The sequence below is a fragment of the Phyllobates terribilis genome, unplaced genomic scaffold (assembly GCF_046119375.1).
Source record: "Phyllobates terribilis strain yellow unplaced genomic scaffold, ASM4611937v1 Scaffold_5__5_contigs__length_657084704, whole genome shotgun sequence".
In the NCBI taxonomy this organism is placed as follows: Eukaryota; Metazoa; Chordata; class Amphibia; order Anura; family Dendrobatidae; genus Phyllobates; species Phyllobates terribilis.
This window is the reverse complement of record NW_027362765.1, coordinates 497,473,965-497,491,904: the sequence shown is the minus strand read 5'-3', so window position 1 is coordinate 497,491,904 and position 17,940 is coordinate 497,473,965.

The following is a 17,940-nucleotide window of genomic DNA, read 5'->3' as shown; positions in this document are numbered from 1 at the left end:
GATAACAAAAGTAAACACAAAATGCAGTTTTTAAATGAAGATCTTTATTATTAAGGGAAAAAGAAATCTAAACCTACAGGACCCTGTGTAAAAAAGTGATTGCCCCCTAAATCTAATAACTGGCTGGGCCACCCTTAGAAGCAACAGCTTCAATCAAGCGTTTGCGATAACTGGCAATGAGTCTGTTACAACGCTCTGGGGGAATTTTGACCCACTCATCTTTGCAAAATTGTTGTAATTCTGCCACATTGGAGGGTTTCAGAGCATGAACCACTTTTTTAAGGTCATGCCACAGCATCTCAATCGGATTAAGGTCAGGACTTTGACTAGGCCACTCCAAAGTCTTAATTTTGTTTTTTTAAGCCATTCAGAGGTGGACTTACTGATGTATTTTGGATCATTGTCCTGCTGCATAACCCAAGTGCGCTTCAGCTTGAGGTCATGAACAGATGGCTGGACATTCTCCTTCAGGATTTTTTGGTAGACAGCAGAATTCATGGTTCCATTTACCACAGCATGTCTTCAAGGTCCTGAAGCGGCAAAACAGCCCCAGACTATCACACTACCACCACCAAATTTTACAGTTGGTATGATGTTCCCTTTCTGAAATGCTGTGTTACTTCTACGCCAGATGTAATGGGACACACACCTTCCAAAAAGTTCAACTTTTGTCTCGTCAGTCCACAGAGTATTCTCCCAAAAGTCTTGGCGATCAGCAAGATGTTTTCTGGCAAAACTGAGACTAGCCTTTATGTTCTTTTTGCTCAGCAGTGGTTTTCATTCAGGAACTCTGCCATGCATGCCATTTTTGCCCATTCTCTTTCTTATGGCAGAGTCATGAACACTGACCCCATTAAGGCAAATGAGGCCGACAGTTCTTTGGATGTTGTTGTGGAGTCTTTTGTAACCTCTTGGATGAGTTGTCGTTGCACTATCGGTGTAAATTTGGTCGGCCAGCCACTCCAGGGAAGGTTTACCAGTGTTCCATGTTTTCGCCATTTGTGGATAATGGCTCTCACTGTGGTTCACTGGAGTCCCAAAGCTTTAGAAATGGCTTTATAACCTTTTCCAGACTGATAGATCTCAATTACTTTGTTTCTCATTTGTTCCAGAATTTCTTTGGATTACAGCATGATGTCTAGCTTTTGAGGATCTTTTGGTCTACTTCACTTTGTCAGGCAGGTCCTATTTAAGTGATTTCTTAATTGAGAACAGGTGTGGAAGTAATCAGATCTGTGTGTGGCTAGGGACATTGAATTCAGCTTACCAAAGATGTGATAAACCACAGTTAATTTATGTTTTAACGAGGGGGGGGAGATCACATTTTCACACAGGGCCCTGTAGGTTTGGATTTCTATTTCCCTTAATAATAAAGAAAGACCTTTATTTAAAAACTGCATGTTGTGTTTACTTCTGTTACCTTTGCCTAATATTTAAATTTGTTTTGTGATCTGAAACATTTAGGTGTGACAAACATGCAAAAGAATAAGAAATCGGGAAGGGGGCAAACACTTTTTCATACCACTGTATATTACTGTGCAAAAGTTTTAGTTAGATGTGAAAAAAATTGCTGCAAAGATTGCTTTCAAAAACAGAAATGTTAACAGTTTATTTTAGCGATTAACACATTTATAAGTGAATGAACAAAATAGAAACCTATGTCAAATTATTATTTAGTGTGACGACCTGCTACGCACCTGTCTCGGCTGAGTCGGGCTCAACTCTCTTCCCTTATGGACGCCTCCCTTTGGTTTGCTCTACGTCGGGCTTTACAAGTTGCTCAGCATGTCTTAGTAGCATCATCTCCCTAGACCTTTTAAAGGAAATCTGTCACGCCCTAACACTTATTTGACCTCTAATATGGGCATACAAGTGATAGAAATGTAAATCTATTCATACCTGTATGCCTCATATTAGAGGTCGTGTTGCTGTGTCTTTTTATTCATACTAGTTTCTGATGTGTTCCAGTCCCGGGGCCCTGAAGAAATCCCCGCCTGTGAGTATTCAATGAGAATATTTCATTCATTCAGATCTAGAATGTGTTATTTGAGTGTTCCCTTTATTTTTTTGAGCAGTGTATATATATATATATATATATATATATATATATATATATATACAGTACAGACCAAAAGTTTGGACACACCTTCTCATTTAAAGATTTTTCTGTATTTTCTTGACTATGAAAATTGTACATTCACACTGAAGGCATCAAAACTATGAATTAACACATGTGGAATTATATACTTAACAAAAAAGTGTGAAACAACTGAAAATATGTCTTATATTCTAGGTTCTTCAAAGTAGCCACCTTTTGCTTTGATGACTGCTTTGCACACTCTTGATGAGCATCAAGAGGTAGTCACCGGAAATGGTCTTTCAACAATCCTGAAGGAGTTCCCAGAGATGCTTATCACTTGTTGGCCCTTTTGCCTTCACTCTGCGGTCCAGCTCACCCCAAACCATCTCGATTGGGTTCCGGTCTGGTGACTGTGGAGGCCAGGTCATCTGGCGTAGTACCCCATAACTCTCATTCTTGGTCAAATAGCCCTTACACAGCCTGGAGGTGTGTTTGGGGTCATTGTCCTGTTGAAAAGTAAATGATGGTCCAATTAAACGCAAACCGGATGGAATAGCATGCCGCTGCAAGATGCTGTGGTAGCCATGCTGGTTCAGTATGCCTTCAATTTTGAATAAATCCCCAACAGTGTCACCAGCAAAGCACCCCCACACCATCACACCTCCTCCTCCATGCTTCACGGTGGGAACCAGGCATGTAGAGTCCATCCGTTCACCTTTTCTGCGTCGCACAAAGACACAGTGGTTGGAACCAAAGATCTCAAATTTGGACTCATCAGACCAAAGCACAGATTTACACTGGTCTAATGTCCATTCCTTGTGTTCTTTAGCCCAAACAAGTCTCTTCTGCTTCTTGCCTGTCCTTAGCAGTGGTTTCCTAGCAGCTATTTTATCATGAAGGCCTGCTGCACAAAGTCTCCTCTTAACAGTTGTTGTAGAGATGTGTCTGCTGCTAGAACTCTGTGTGGCATTGACCTGGTCTCTATTCTGAGCTGCTGTTAACCTGCGATTTCTGAGGCTGGTGACTTGGATAAACTTATCCTCAGAAGCAGAGGTGACTCTTGGTCTTCCTTTCCTGGGGCGGTCCTCATGTGAGCCAGGTTCTGTGTAGCGCTCGATGGTTTTTGCAACTGCACTTGGGGACACTTTCAAAGTTTACCCATTTTTTCGGACTGACTGACCTTCATTTCTTAAAGTAATGATGTCCACTCGTTTTTCTTTACTTAGCTGCTTTTTTCTTGCCATAATACAAATTCTAACTGTCTATTCAGTAGGACTATCAGCTGTGTATCCACCTGACTTCTGCACAACACAACTGATAGTCCCAACCCCATTTATAAGGCAAGAAATCCTACTTATTAAACCTGACAGGGCACACCTGTGAAGTGAAAACCATTTCCGGTGACTACCTCTTGAAGCTCATCAAGAGAATGCCAAGAGTGTGCAAAGCAGTCATCAAAGCAAAAGGTGGCTACTTTGAAGAACCTAGAATATAAGACATATTTTCAGTTTTTTCACACTTTTTTGTTAAGTATATAATTCCACATGTGTTAATTCATAGTTTTGATGCCTTCAGTGTGAATGTACAATTTTCATAGTCATGAAAATACAGAAAAATCTTTAAATGAGAAGGTGTGTCCAAACTTTTGGTCTGTATTGTATATATATATATATATATATATATATATATATAAATATACACACAACCCTAACTCCTAAAAAATATATATATTGCTGTAAAGCGTGAGACTGATTATGCATCCAGGTTAATGTAAAACAGAGTTATATACATTGTGTACTGCAATATGTCTGTCTTTTTAAATTATTAACGACAATACATTTTAGCACTGTCTACTGACCTCAGATACCTTCCAGTAAGGTAGAATAAATTCCACTGTACTATAGGTCTTTTTACAGAATATTACTGTATGTAGTGCAGCTTTGCAATTGACCTCTAATGCATCTCTAGCTTAAATTTAGTCTAGTAGATTGTTATGTGGACATAATCATGATTTGATTCACATAATGCTTCCCGCAGCACACTCTGACGTTTGAGAACTGCTGGTGATGATGAGAAATGGAACTTCAAAAGATAATTTTCTTCTCACATAAACAAACACAACACACAGGAGGAGATTTACTAACTAAAACGAGCCAGAATTCAGGCTAAAATTGAGCCAGAAACGTGTTAATGCTTTGTATCTCATTTATTAAAACATTTTTCACCTCACTCGACACTTTTAGAAAGTGTCTGTAAAAGGGAGTATGGCTAAGTATGTTAGTAAATGGTGTGTTCCAGGTATTTATATAGCTTAAAAAGAAATCCAAAAGGAAGTTAAATAATAGATGGTGTGAACTTGAACTATCATCCATCATGAGCCATTATGATAAATTTGGTTCATCTTAAAGCTGTCAAATCTAAGTGTATGTCTAAGTGTATGTGTTAAATATTAATTATGGATATTCATTTTTATTCTGAATTCTGTACATTGCATAAGATTGCATCAGCCTCGTGCTAGACATTCAGGCTATTTTTAGCTTGGTGTAAGTTAGTACCATAAGTAGAAGAACAGCTGGTATGACCGGCCTATATAACCCATACATGAAGGGGGGCTCTGGTGCTCTTTCCATTCAATATTACACAGCTCAGTCCTAGGATCTACGCTGGCTGAGGAAACAGCTGCCGATGTAGGCCCAAGCGGACACATGGTGTCATCCTGACACACGTGCTGGACACAGACAGACGCAACCTACCATTCAGGATCCCAGGAAAAGATGGGTGAATCTCAACTATTAAGCTAATTATGGACAAATGGACAATCACTTTGTTCTTTTTAACGGACAATCGAAGAATAAACCGCTACATATTTTTTATAAGAATATCGTGATATATTCTTTGATCGATCGCATCTGATAAAAAGTCCTCTATAGAAAAATATATGTAAATAAGTATTTTTTTACAGTATGCCCCAAAGTGTCTGTTTATTGAATGTTATGAAGATTTTTCTATAATGGGATTTTCTTTGTCCCACCCTTTTTGTTACCCTTTTTTCCTCAGTTATACAGTGCTGGCCAAAAGTATTGGCACCCCTGCAATTCTGTCAGATAATACTCAGTTTCTTCCTGAAAATGATTGCAATCACAAATTCTCTGGTATTATTCTCTTCATTTAATTTGCTTGCAAGGAAAAAGCACAAAAAAGAATGAAGCAAAAATCAAATCATTGATCATTTCACACAAAACTCCAAAAAAGGGCCGGACAAAAGTATTGGCACCCTCAGCCTAATACTTGGTTGCACAACCTTTAGCCAAAATAACTGCAAACAACCGCTTCCGGTAACCATCAATGAGTTTCTTACAATGCTCTGCTGGAATTGTAGACCATTCTTCTTTGGCAAACTGCTCCAGGTCCCTGATATTTGAAGGGTGCCTTCTCCAAACTGCCATTTTGAGATCTCTCCACAGGTGTTCTATGGGATTCAGGTCTGGACTCATTGCTGGCCACCTTAGAAGTCTCCAGTGCTTTCTCTCAAACCATTTTATAGTGCTTTTGGAAGTGTGTTTTGGGTCATTGTCCTGCTGGAAGACCCATGACCTCTGAGGGAGACCCAGCTTTCTCACACTGGGCCCTACATTATGCTGCAAAATTTGTTGGTAGTCTTCAGACTTCATAATGCCATGCACACGGTCAAGCAGTCCAGTGCCAGAGGCAGCAAAGCAACCCCAAAACATCAGGGAACCTCCGCCATGTTTGACTGTAGGGACCATGTTCTTTTCTTTGAATGCCTCTTTTTTTTTCCTGTACACTCTATGTTGATGCTTTTTCCCAAAAAGCTCTACTTTTGTCTCATCTGACCAGAGAACATTCTTCCAAAACGTTTTAGGCTTTCTCAGGTAAGTTTTGGCAAACTCCAGCCTGGCTTTTTTATGTCTCGGGGTAAGAAGTGGGGTCTTCCTGGGTATCCTACCATACAGTCCCTTTTCATTCAGACGCCGACGGATAGTACGGGTTGACACTGTTGTACCCTCGGTCTGCAGGGCAGCTTGAACTTGTTTGGATGTTAGTCGAGGTTCTTTATCCATCATCCGCACAATCTTGCGTTCAAATCTCCCGTCAATTTTTCTTTTCCGTCCACATCTAGGGAGGTTAGCCACAGTGCCATGGGCTTTAAACTTCTTGATGACACTGCTCACGGAAGACACAGGAACATTCAGGTCTTTGGAGATGGACTTGTAGCCTTGAGATTGCTCATGCTTCCTCACAATTTGGTTTCTCAAGTCCTCAGACAGTTCTTTGGTCTTCTTTCTTTTCTCCATGCTCAATGTGGTACACACAAGGACACGGGACAGAGGTTGAGTCAACTTTAATCCATGTTAACTGGCTGCAAGTGTGATTTAGTTATTGCCAACACCTGTTAGGTGCCACAGGTAAGTTACAGGTGCTGCTAATTACACGAATTAGAGAAGCATCACATGATTTTTCAAAGGGTGCCAATACTTTTGTCCACCCCCTTTTTTAGGTTTGGTGTGGAATTATATCCAATTTGGCTTTAGGACAATTCTTTTTGTGCTTTTTTCATTGAAGACAAATTAAATGAAGTGAAATGCCAAAGAATTTGTGATTGCAATCATTTTCAGGAAGAAACTGAGTATTATCTGACAGAATTGCAAGGGTGCCAATACTTTTGGCCAGCACTGTACATGGCTTTTCACGGCACCAGAAACCTCTTTCATCAGGAGTCAATCAGGAGTCAAACTGTTTGTGTTTGCTTTTTTTGTATTGTGCTATGAAACCTAATAAAGTACCAAGAACTTATTTCTTGCCTTTGTGTAATGGGGAGGGGTTGGAAATCTAGGTAATTGGGCAAATAATAAAGACAAGACTTGTGGGGTATTTTACAAATACTCCAACAATCTGACCCCATTTCAAAATGTTGATGTAACAAGACTGGTATATCTCCAGACTAATGGTTCTTTTAGACAGACCGATAAATGGAGAGCGAGAGTTCCTAGGAATGCTCGCTCCTGACTATCAAAATGCTCATTTGTTCAGTGTGATGATTTTTTTAGCCTGTTTAAAAGATCATCATTAAAGAAGCACTCCCATTAAAGTTTTTATTTATTTCTTTTACTCACTTATATAGCGCCATTAATTCCACAGCGCTTTACAGACATCATCAGCACTGTCCCCATTGGGGCTCACAATCTAAATTCCCTATCAGCCTGTCTTTGGAGCCTCTTAAGATATTGCAATCACCATATTATATAGCACTGTGTACTTACAATTGCTCATTTTGCCTTTCTACCCAGTTAATTCTTCTGTTTTCCATTAGCTCTGTGACATCACGTGATTAAAAACTGACTAGCTGAATCCTTCTAAGCTTTATGTAGAAACAGGAGGTCAATTTTCTCTGCACAAGTCATGAGTCACTTCAAAAGTTTATGGCAGGGGGAAGAGCAGAACAGCTGGGTCAGGAGTTGAAGATGGGAATGATAAAGGCAGAGACAGGAGACTTCCTGTTTCTACATAGAGCAGAGACAAGAGAGAAATAAATTTTGTAGAAAGGCAAAATGAGCAATTGTAAGTACACAATGTTAAGTACACAGCAGCATTCTGCGTTGTCTGGCAATCGGGTAAATCAGTGTGAGACATGATGTCCCGCGTCTTCACACACCTACAACACCAGAACGTGATGCTCCAAAAGATTGGGATAGTTTTCCTGCATGCATAGTAGCTCCGCCTCCAGGGTCAGGACAATGGCAGCGCCTGCGACCGGAGTAGCGTAGCACCAGACCTGCTCCATTCTCAGGTGGGAGCATAGAACCACAATTCCTAACAATGACGTGTTTAAAAACTTATTGTCTGAATTCTTCTAAGCTCTATGTAGAAACAGGAAGTCGATTTTCCCTGCATGACTCATGAGTCACTGCAAAAGTCCATGCCAGGGGGGAGGAGGGAGAAGCTGGCTCAGGAGTTGAAGAGGGGAATGATAAATACAGGGACAAGAGACTTCCTGTTTCTACATAGAGAAGAGAAAAAATAAGAATTTACTGGGTAGAAAGGCAAAATGAGCAATTGTAAGTACACAATAATATATAATATGATGTGTTATGCACACGCCCGGACTGACTGGCGGGTGCGTGATTTAGTGATCCCACTGTGCAATGTACTGGAGAGTGCCTGGAGGGGCGTAACTAAGTATCTACCCAATCCGACCAAGGTCGCACGAAGGCTACGACGCCGTGCACCAGGGAGGAACCGAGCAGAGGGACCAGGTGCTGCTCCAGGACAGACCCCGGACACAGCTGTTGACCCACACCGGGGAATACAGGAACAGGCAGGTGAGGCTGGCACACAGACAGGTGGGTATAGGCAGGCACGACTGGTATGCAGACAGGTGGGTACTAGTAAACACGACTGGTATGCAGGCAGGGGAGTAGTGGTAAGCACGGCTGGAGTGCTGACAGGGAGGCACTAGCAGGTTGGAGCGCGGGCTGGATAGGGACCCGTACAGACTGGGACCCAGGAGCAGAACCGCAGATGCGGTAGACAAGCAGAGCAGAGAGGGACCGCTGGAGCGGTGGGCAAGACAGAGCAGAGAGATACCACCGGAGCGGTGAGCAAGACAGAGCAGGGAGAAACCGCCGGAGCGGTGAGCAAAACAGAGCAGGGCGAACCGCCGGAGCGGTGAGCAAGGCAGAGCAGGGCGGAACCGCCGGAGCGGTGAGCAAGGCAGAGCAGAAAGGAACCGCCAGAGCGGAGAGCAAGGCAGAGCAGAGAGGAACCGCCGGAGCGGTGAGCAAGGCGGAGCAGAGAGGAACCGCCGGAGCGGTGAGCAAGGCGGAGCAGAGAGGAACCGCCGGAGCGGTGAGCAAGGCAGAGCAGAGAGGAACCGCCGGAGCGGTGAGCAAGGCGGAGCAGAGAGGAACCGCCGGAGCGGTGAGCAAGGCGGAGCAGAGAGGAACCGCTGGAGCGGTGAGCAAGGCAGAGCAGGAAGGAACCGCCGGAGCGGTGAGCAAGGCAGAGCAGGAAGGAACCGCCGGAGCGGTGAGCAAGGCAGAGCAGGAAGGAACCGCCGGAGCGGTGAGCAAAGCAGAGCAGGAAGGAACCGCCGGAGCGGTGAACAAGGCAGAGCAGAGAGGACAGGGCTCTGTTCACACTGAACAGACTGGAAGGGACAAGCAGAACCAGATACACACAAGGTATTTACAATGAAGTAGCGAGTGGACTCTAAACTCACAAACGGAAGTACAGCGACAACGAGTAGGAGTTAGGTGCAGGTTCAGACTCTGCAGAAAAAGGGAAGGTACAGACATAGAGAAAAACAGGTAACAGGCTAGGAGAATGTTCAGACCGGAACTGAGTGTTAAGACAGGAACTGACACTGCAGCGAGATACAGGAGCGAGTCTGGGTATACGGCCCCCAGAATGGCGGAAAAACAGGCTAGAAGACACAGATAACAGGTCTGGGTATGCGGCCCCCAGAAGGTGCAACGAACAGGCTGGGAGCGTGTTCAGACAGGCCTGGGAATACAGCCTCCAGGAAGGCGGACAGGCAGGAAAAACAGAACGGGACCTGGCACATCAGAGGCAAGGAGCCCTTTGAGGATAAGAGTTGCTCAGGCGCCAGATTCAAGGTGGAGCTGGTTTAAATATCAAGTTACAAACAGCAATAGGCTGGAGACGCATTAGGGGTGTGCCCACAGCAGCTACAAGAAACAGGAAGTGACCCGGCCGCCGCCCTAAGCAGTCAGAACAGAGACAAGCAGACAGCATGAATAGAAGCCAGGCTAGCAGACTGGACTGAAGATTAAGTTTGCGATCTTGCATAGTGGGAGATGGTGCACTATGCAAGTCCACCACCAGGTATGTTACATGATGATTGCAATATAATAAGAGAATAAAAACTTTGATGGGAGGAGGAGTGCTTCTTAATATTCTATGCATACAGAACTGTTTAGGGGACGGTTGCAAACAACTTTATTATAATGGAACGCAACCGAACCCTGGGGTCCGCAATGCAGCCTGGTGGACTGCGGCCGAACACCTTCCGGGTTAGAAGGAAATAACCAACTTAAATAACAATCCCCTCTGTGTTACAGCACACCGGAGCGGGAATAGGAATCTGCACTATCTCCGTTAACTTCACAAGAGATGTGAGATAAATAAAGAGTCTGTAGTCCTGTTGCAGCACAGGGACTACAAAGTTGGATGCGTGTGTGACTCACGCCGGCGTGTAAGTGCTCTCAGCCGGCGTGCTACCGGATTGAGGAGAATCCCTCCACGTGGCTCACAGGCGGTACCGGGAATAGGGCGTCTGCAGACTGCTCGGGGTGTATGGCGACCCCCTAGTCGGAGCCAGTCTGTACGATGAAGCTACCTGCCTATTTCCACTAACCTGCCTATTTCCACTAAGCCTGCCTATTTCCACTAAAAGCACACGTAGAGCTCAAAGGCCAAGCGTCCACACAACACCATCACTGCACAAAGATCAGAGCGTGCCGCCATGTTTGTGGGCGGGCCTTTTAAAGATTAAGCCCTGCCCAACGTCGCACCATTGGTGACGTCACCCGTGACCAATCAGGCGGTGCCAGGTCACCGTCTCAGCTGGCTACCGAACCACCAATCACGGTCCGCCATGTCACGGGCATGCTCAGTGCGATGCATCTTGGACTTAGGCTGAGGAGCCCTGACTCCCTCCGCAACCTATACTTCATACTACTAGGCACAAACACCCAAGATACAACTTGTGCATCTCGTGCACTAGCTAGGCGTTGTGACTGACGGTGATGCTGTGCAGCATCAGCCTTGGCTGGACCAGAATAGGAGACCACGGAATCCACTGAAGATTCTGAACCCATTTCAGATCCAGCAACTGCCTGGCGCCTAACACAGAACAATTGTATTAGTGATTCTGTCAGCATGTAAGTGCGGCTGACTGGTCTAAACAGGCCATTAACCAAAGGCCTGTTAGCTTTTATGTAGTCAATCAGCAATCATTTAATGGCAACTCCTCTAAACCTAGCATAACACTGAATTTTAAGGTAACCTGTCTGGTCGATTAAGACCCTAAGTGAGGGACATACTGATATGGTAATACAGAGTCTTCTCTGATCCTGACCATGGTCACTGGGTGGTAGCTGTCAATAACAGCACCCCAGTCACCAGTGATCGTGCGAGCACAACTGTTATACATCTACGATTACAGTGCGCTAAATGGACGGTGCTGAGTGCTGTCATCATCCTCCCTGTGCAGTTAATTTCCATCAAATTGCGAAAGGAAAACTCCAGTGGTCAATTCATATAAACATGAAATTGTTTTAGACTTTTCTTTATATTCTTCGATAGGCTAGTTAGCACTGAAATTATGGATTTAGAAATTCAAGCAACTGCTTTTTATTTTTGTTAATTCTTGGTTGGATTACTTCTACATTCATATGGATGGTGAATAAGGGAATCTGGTACATAGTGATTTCACACATGCGCGGTGCGAGAGGACCAATGATCTGTGACTGGCTGACTGATATTAAGCACACTACAGCGGCGTCTGACGTGAAGGTAACTGACTGGCTTCCGTGTCTGACGTGGTTATTTATGTTTTAGGTGACGGGCACGGTTTATGTGTTTACTCAATGAAAGGGTTTAAAGGATTAAATAGCTTTGCCCCATTGGTTGAGATAACGATAGGTTGGTTCTGTTGTCTTGCTCCATTGGTCCTTTAACTGGGGAAAATGATTGCGAAACAGAGGCCTTAAGAAGTCTGGTCTACCCCTCTGAAATTTATTGTAGCCACAGCCCCCTCAGGAAGCCCGTGAGGGTGAAACTTGTTGGGGTGGCTACATCATGTTTTAACACAACATAGGTTAAGCTAGGTAGCAATAGTGAAGATATCGTATAATCAAAAACGCAGGCTGCAGCTGCGACTAGGATACTCAGATATTTATAAGGAGAATTGCTACCAATGAAATGGACACCTAATTGTGACTTAATAACAAGTGAGAGAGGCAACCTATGCTGATATTATTTTAATTATACATTTGACCTTTTAATTAATAATAAAATAAAGGTAAAGTTTTAATGTCCCTTAATAGTGGGGATTTATTTGCTCTTTGAGCAATTTGGTGTTTTATTATCTGCCAGGTAGGCTCTGCTATTCCAAGGTGTTATCCACACACTCAGCTCTGCTACAGTGCTGGCCAAAAGTATTGGCACCCCTGCAATTCTGTCAGATAATACTCAGTTTCTTCCTGAAAATGATTGCAATCACAAATTCTTTGGTATTATTATCTTCATTTAATTTGTCTTCAATGAAAAAAACACAAAAAGAATTGTCCTAAAGCCAAATTGGATATAATTCCACACCAAACCTAAAAAAGGGGGTGGACAAAAGTATTGGCACCCTTTGAAAAATCATGTGATGCTTCTCTAATTCGTGTAATTAACAGCACCTGTAACTTACCTGTGGCACCTAACAGGTGTTGGCAATAACTAAATCACACTTGCAGCCAGTTAACATGGATTAAAGTTGACTCAACCTCTGTCCTGTGTCCTTGTGTGTACCACATTGAGCATGGAGAAAAGAAAGAAGACCAAAGAACTGTCTGAGGACTTGAGAAACCAAATTGTGAGGAAGCATGAGCAATCTCAAGGCTACAAGTCCATCTCCAAAGACCTGAATGTTCCTGTGTCTTCCGTGCGCAGTGTCATCAAGAAGTTTAAACCCCATGGCACTGTGGCTAACCTCCCTAGATGTGGACGGAAAAGAAAAATTGACAAGAGATTTCAACGCAAGATTGTGCGGATGGTAGATAAAGAACCTCGACTAACATCCAAACAAGTTCAAGCTGTCCTGCAGTCCGAGGGTACAACAGTGTCAACCCGTACTATCCACCGACATCAGAATGAAAAGGGACTGTATGGTAGGATACCCAGGAAGACCCCACTTCTTACCCCGAGACATAAAAAAGCCAGGCTGGAGTTTGCCAAAACTTACCTGAGAAAGCCTAAAATGTTTTGGAAGAATGTTCTCTGGTCAGATGAGACAAAAGTAGAGCTTTTTGGGAAAAAGCATCAACATAGAGTGTACAGGAAAAAAAAGAGGCATTGAAAGAAAAGAACACGGTCCCTACAGTCAAACATGGCGGAGGTTCCCTGATGTTTTGGGGTTGCTTTGCTGCCTCTGGCACTGGACTGCTTGACCGTGTGCATGGCATTATGAAGTCTGAAAACTGCCAACAAATTTTGCAGCATAATGTAGGGCCCAGTGTGAGAAAGCTGGGTCTCCCTCAGAGGTCATGGGTCTTCCAGCAGGACAATGACCCAAAACACACTTCCAAAAGCACTATAAAATGGTTTTAGAGAAAGCACTGGAGACTTCTAAGGTGGCCAGCAATGAGTCCAGACCTAAATCCCATAGAACACCTGTGGAGAGATCTCAAAATGGCAGTTTGGATAAGGCACCCTTCAAATATCAGGGACCTGGAGCAGTTTGCCAAAGAAGAATGGTCTACAATTCCAGCAGAGCATTGTAAGAGACTCATTGATGGTTACCGGAAGCGGTTGTTTGCAGTTATTTTGGCTAAAGGTTGTGCAACCAAGTATTAGGCTGAGGGTGCCAATACTTTTGTCCGGCCCTTTTTTGGAGCTTTGTGTGAAATGATCAATGATTTGATTTTTGCTTCATTCTCTTTTGTATTTTTTCCTTGCAAGCAAATTAAATGAAGAGAATAATACCAAAGAATTTGTGATTGCAATCATTTTCAGGAAGAAACTGAGTATTATCTGACAGAATTGCAGGGGTGCCAATACTTTTGGCCAGCACTGTATATCAAGGCGCTTGTTTGTCTAAACAACTCTAATGCTCCAAAGTATTGTCCACACACTCTCACATCTACTGGAATAAAGTACATGTCTTTCTACATGACTCTACTCTTCCAAGGTGCTGTCCGCACATTCGACTCTGCTGTATCATGGTACATGTCTCTTTACATGACTCTGCTGCTCCAAGGTACTGTCTGCTTACTTGGCTCTGCTATTCCAAGATGCATGTTTGCATATTCAGTTTTTCTGATCCTTACTGTTCCACATGCTATCCAGCATATCCAGCTTTGCTGTTTAATGTGCCTTCCATCATATCCTGCTCTACTGACCTTTCTGCTCCTCGTGCTCCCCAGCCTATCTAACTCAGCTGCAAGACAATTATGGCATTGTTTTGTTGAAATACATCCAGATAGTGTTATAATGTCATTGAAAGGCATTTCATGCATTTAGAAGTTATGTGAAGGTTATTATTATATCTGAGGAATAAGATATGGAAAAAATCTTGATACTTCTCCAAACCTAATTGCAAAGTTTTTATCTACCAAGGTCTGTAAAGCTTATGTTTGTCCTGAACTCTCTTTCAGCAATTAACAATTATCTCATAAATATAGATTAGGTGATAAATGTTAGATTAGATAAATGGAAGAATGGCGCATCCATAAAATGTAAAATCACAAAGTCTTTTTTATTAGAATATGACATCCATTAAAAGAGTACTAACACGGTTGGTTTGCACGATAGTCATGACTGACGGATTTCTGGCGACTATATCGTCTTTAGTCGTAGTTTAAATATATGAATCATGGGAACCAATAATATGTGAGTGAATACGTAATACATTGAAATCAGTAACAGTTGTACCATATATCTGCACAAACATACATATTTAATTTTGCTTTAATTATTGTATTATCTTTACCTGTTCCTTATGACTGTTGTATATGAACCTCTGAATTGTAAATAAAGATTATTATTATTATTATTATTATTATTATATAAATGGATAGATGGTAGACCTTTTGAGTAAAGGCTTGAGGGCGATACATGACTAAGGCATTCAAACAAACGTATAATGGAAAAAACAGCTATGGAAAAGCCAGAGGGGATCATCACAACAAACACTTATCCTTGAGCTCGCACATAATGTAACACTGGGCACTATCCTTTCCATTTCTGGCTAACAGGCAGCTAAGCAGGCTCAGCGTAGCTAAGTGGAAGAGGATTTAAAAGAGTCGAGGATATTATAAGAGGAATGGCACAGGATGATCACATTCTTATGTATTTTCAACATTTAGTGTTTCCAAAAATGGAATCCAAAATCACTCAGCTATAGATAACAGAATTCTGAAAATCATGAATACAACAAGGAGGGTTTTTTTTTTTACTGAGGACAGCCGAATCGTGACAGTGTGCTATACTGATTATTGAGAATAACTTGGTGAGACTAGTCGGCAAACGAGTCGTCACTGACCATCCAGCCGCACAAGGAATAGACGGAAATTGTGATATTATGTGTATCCCACGCTGTCATGATTTGTCAGTGTGCAGTAACATACATTGACTGCTGATTAATGTTGCCTAACAAACAGGCAATCCGTGCATGTGTCACAGCTGCTTAACAGCCGTGACACATGCAGCCATGGCCGCATTAACATAGATGCCAAGCCCGCCGCAAATACTCAGCGAGCACCCAAGCGTTCTCGCCGAAAGAGTTAACAACACACGCTCGCTCAACACTACTGCTGACATTTCTTCTAAGAGCAGAAAACTCCTTTTATATAAGATTTTTCTAAAATGTTATTATCTTAAACCTCTAAGTTTGGACTGTAAGTCCCAGAAAAGGGCATAATGCTACAGAATACATGTGGTAACAGAATATCGTTACCTCTTCTTTTTGTAATATGTTAACAGTCCAGGACAAGAAGAGATAAGCGTGTACACAGATCAGACTGTTCTTTACCTCTGTTTGCTTCTAGAACAGTTGGTTCCATATTACAAATAAACAAGTCCATCAGAGATCCATCCGAGTGACCATCGGGATGATATTCAGGTCATTAGCCCCAAAGATAATGCAATACGGCTCTTTTGTATCTATTTTCAGATCACAACATTTCGCTACGTTAGAGGTGTTGGAATTTTTTTGCCTTTACGTTTTGAACTTGCAATGCCACTTACAAGAGCCATGCAGTACAGTATATTACAAACATTATTCCCATTATTGGGGACTGGGTCTCCCATAGTCTTTGCTTATGCCTTCCAAGCAAAAGCTGCCAAAAATTAGGAGGAAATACAATGCCTGTTGGAAGAGTCGGGGAGGTTAGAGGTAATTAAAAACAACATTTCAATGCCCCTTGGAAGAGCCGTGGAGTTCAGAGTGGTTTAACAAGACGCTTTTAATGCCCCTCGGAAGATTTAAAACAATTTAAGCCTACTTTGCTCACAGAATAAAAATAGTCACAAATGTAAAAAAAAATAGTATAATATATTACATACTTTACTAAATCTCCATAAAAGAAATAAAAACACTTTAAAAATAGGCTGTGCGGGTGGAAGAAGATCTCTTGCTGTAAGATGGTTTGATGGGAGCTTGTTTATTAAGACAACACGTTTCAACGCCATACCGGTGTCTTTTTCAAGTCACAAAAAAATGACAGATCAGTTTTTGTGACTTGAAAAAAGATGCTGGTACGGCATTGAAACGCGTTGTTTTAATAAATGAACCCTCAATGAACCATCTTGCAGGAAAAGACCTTCCATCTACACAGCCTATTTTTAAAGTGCTTTTATGAATATTTTACCTGGGTGCTCCCCCAAGGCACGAGGCAGCAGCAGGTGGACCTTGATATGACAGTATTGTCCCCTAGAAAAAGTGCTGCAGCCCGCAGGTCATGATATTTTGGAAAAATTTGCCTTCTTAGAAAATCAAAGACAAACTGAGGTACTGTGTTGTCCCATAAACAGACAATGGATGCCATATTGAGGATCCATGTAATAGAGATCCATAATATCTCTAGGTGCATGAGGCCTTATGCGAATTTCTATTTATCTTGCTTATTTCACGTCATCCTCACTTCCTTTTCTTACGCTCAGTTCCTCTCATCATAGGTGACTAATCTCATTGACATGCAGTTATTACTCTTCTCGCTCCATGATTTAATTGAGGCTGGCACACTTCAATGGTAAGTTTATGGGGTTAGTGATCTCATTAGTAAAGAATTCTTGTATTCAGCGGGACATGTTATATTAATGATGAATCATTACATAATATTTAGTTCAGGATTATCAAAGCTAAGTGATCGAATAACAAGCTACAGCTTATAAAAAAAAAATTATGTCATTTCTATCAAGGAATGCACTTATCAATAATTGCTTATTCCCATCGTGTGCATTGTATTCCTCCCATTAAAAAAAACAATAAAGATAATTTGAAGAATAATTGCTTATTAAACTTTCATTATTTTTTAGGGATAGAAGCTGCGTGAATATAAAGGGGCAATAACTGCAAGGAAAGTATTTTTCCATTAACATTTTAGCTCTACAAGGAAATCTGGAATTTTTAAATGGTATAGGCAATGGTATGGTATGCATATTTTTAGCGCAGGTGAATTAATCAATGTGACTTGTGAGGTTAACCAATCATAAAAGAGGTTGTTCACTACTATTACATTGATGCCCTGTCTTCAGGATAGGGCATCAATATCTGATTGGCTGGGGTCTGACACCCGGAATCCCCCGCTGATCAGCTGTTATCGGTGGCGGCCGCCGGCCAGAAGTACTTACTTGCAGAGCTTGGCCATATACAGTACTTGTAGTGGCCGGGGCTTGTTACTGTACATTCCGCATCCTATTCAAGTCAATGAGAGATGGATGTGTAGTATCCTGTGGCAGCCACTACAAGTAGACGGCCAGCTCTTCAAGGAAGTACTTCCGGCTGGCGGCCGCCACTGTTAACCGCTGAACGGCGGGGGAGCAGAGCGTCAGACCCTGGCCGATCAGATATTGATGCCCTATTTTGACAGGGCATCAATGTAAAAGTAGTC